At 48.3% G+C, this 2,092-nt stretch overlaps 1 long non-coding RNA gene across 1 annotated transcript in view; it reads right to left on the bottom strand.

Moving 5' to 3' along the window:
• Positions 1-747: 747 nt before the first annotated feature.
• The window catches only part of LOC127748961 (uncharacterized), a 72,315-nt gene continuing 70,970 nt past the window's right edge, over positions 748-2,092 (bottom strand). The window contains exon 3 of the long non-coding RNA XR_008010879.1: positions 748-1,192. This is a non-coding gene — a long non-coding RNA (uncharacterized LOC127748961). The remainder of the gene's footprint in view (positions 1,193-2,092) is intronic.

The raw sequence follows: 2,092 nt of genomic DNA, 5'->3' as shown, positions 1-2,092 counted from the left end.
TCTCTCTCTCTCTCTCTCTCTCTCTCTCTCTCTCTCTCTCGCTAATTGTGGAAAGCAAAGAACAAACCGCCTCGACACTGTGTGTGCGTCGGCTGGTTGGAGGGGCAGGTTGGGGACAGAAGCGGCACTTTATCATTGAGCGCGGGGACAAACTGGCACGTTTACGCACAGGGCATTCGTTTCAATTTGGGCCGCGCTGGGTGGTGAGTGTGTGTGTGCGCAAGAGAGACAGGGCGGGGGGGGGTCAGCACGCCACCGAGGCAAAAGCACAGAATGCACACATTTTTGTTGCAGACGTGCGAGCTGCGGATGAGACCGAGGATGAGACAAGGGAATGAAGGGATGGGGAGGGGAAGAGAAAAGGCGTGGAAAAGAGAGACAGAGTTCAAGTCAACTCAATTAGTATCGAAGTCAGAACGTCGCAACGAAAGGTGGCCCGGTGGCGGGGGCCCCAGGGGTGCGGTGTGAGGGACGGGGCAGCGAGACACGCAGGGTCAGTGCGCCCCCGGCTGCCTAGGGCTAGGGCTGCTGCGGAGAAGTGGATCAAGTCCCCTTCGTTAGAAAGCTACCCAGAGGGGCTCACCCGCCTCCTCGCTGCTCGTCGGGGGAGGGAGAAGAGGAGAAATGCGTCCAGCAACGTCGTCGCTTTTCAGGAGCGAAGCGCACACCATCGAGATAGAACTTTGTTTGAGAACCACAAACTTTGTCAAACAGATAGTATTTGTATGTCTTATGACATTTTTTAAACAGTTTGTCTTTCGGTAAATAATTTTACAATCAAACAATAAGCGTTTCGAGTTTAAAGAGTCAACAAAATCGTAATTTTGTGCCAAGAGTTAACAGCATTTTATTTAAAACTTTACCAGAACGATTCTAAACCAGTGAGAAATAAAAACGTGGATTCAACGTCGAATCGACGTCGAAATGCCGAAAAGACGTGGATTTAGAGGACAAAATGACGTTCATTAGACTATTTCGACGTTTAAACGACATCGAATCGAAGTTGAAGAAAATCCATTTCTCACTGGGTAGAAGAAAAATCTAGATAGAATCAAAAGCAAAGTTTGGAGAGAACGTGAGAAAAAAAGACCAAAAGTAAACTACTAAGCCAAATTAAAGGTCGGTTGCCCCATCGTAGTCGTACCTTTACCTCAGTCAGTTTATCCTAGCGAAGTCCGCGATGCCAATTTACCTGAAACAGAAGGAAACAAAGCTATTAGTCTTAGCTATTAACCTTACGCGCACCGTAGTCCGTTGGACTTTACTTTTGACACGTCACAGTAACACGCTAAATTAGGGCCCAGTCGATTTGTGTTTGGTTTTTTTTTTCGGGGTTTTTTCACTCATTATTTTTTTCCTGAAGGTAAATTGCAGAAGGGATTTTGTAAAGCGTAACACAATTTTAGCAGTTTGGAATACAAAATTGCATCCGGTTTATACATGCACAAATACGTTCTCTTTTTTAGGAACAAAATTGTCCCTTTACATCTATACTGTTAGATGTTAAAACATTTACAGCACTGCGCGAGGCTTGGACCCCTGAGATCGGGGACCGGGGAGGCGACGTGCGGCGACGTGCCGCGACGTGCAGAGCCACCAAGCCACACCACACGCTTTCAAGTAGACTGGATATTTTAATACTGAAAAGTGTTACAGTAAGAGAGAGAGAGAGAGAGAGAGAGAGAGAGAGAGAGAGAGAGAGAGAGAGAGGTGGGTAAAGGGGGTGGATGGGTGAGTAATAGAGCCGGTGAAGAGGGAGGGGGTAGGTGACCTGAGACCGTCACGCGACAGTCGTGCCGTTAGGGCGGTATAATGCGTCGGGCCTGTTGCGTCTCGAACGGCAGGCAGGCCCTTTGCTCTGCGGTATGCAAGCGGGCTGCACAAACAGTGAGGGTAAAAGTGAGGTAGAGAGAGAGCGAGAGAGCGAGGCGGGCTGCACAAACAGTGAGGGTAAAAGTGAGGTGGTTGTTCTACGTGCCAGGGCCGAGATCAATACTTGTTTGCCTTCCGGCACTGCTGAAAATACTCATGTTTTGGCAGCAAAACCTGTCCTGTGACAATACAAAACCAATTAATAAGGGCAAATAACCCC

This window comes from Frankliniella occidentalis, unplaced genomic scaffold (assembly GCF_000697945.3).
Source record: "Frankliniella occidentalis isolate FOCC.00 unplaced genomic scaffold, Focc_3.1 Scaffold23, whole genome shotgun sequence".
Lineage (NCBI taxonomy): Eukaryota > Metazoa > Arthropoda > Insecta > Thysanoptera > Thripidae > Frankliniella > Frankliniella occidentalis.
This window is presented reverse-complemented; position numbering and strand designations above follow the sequence as displayed.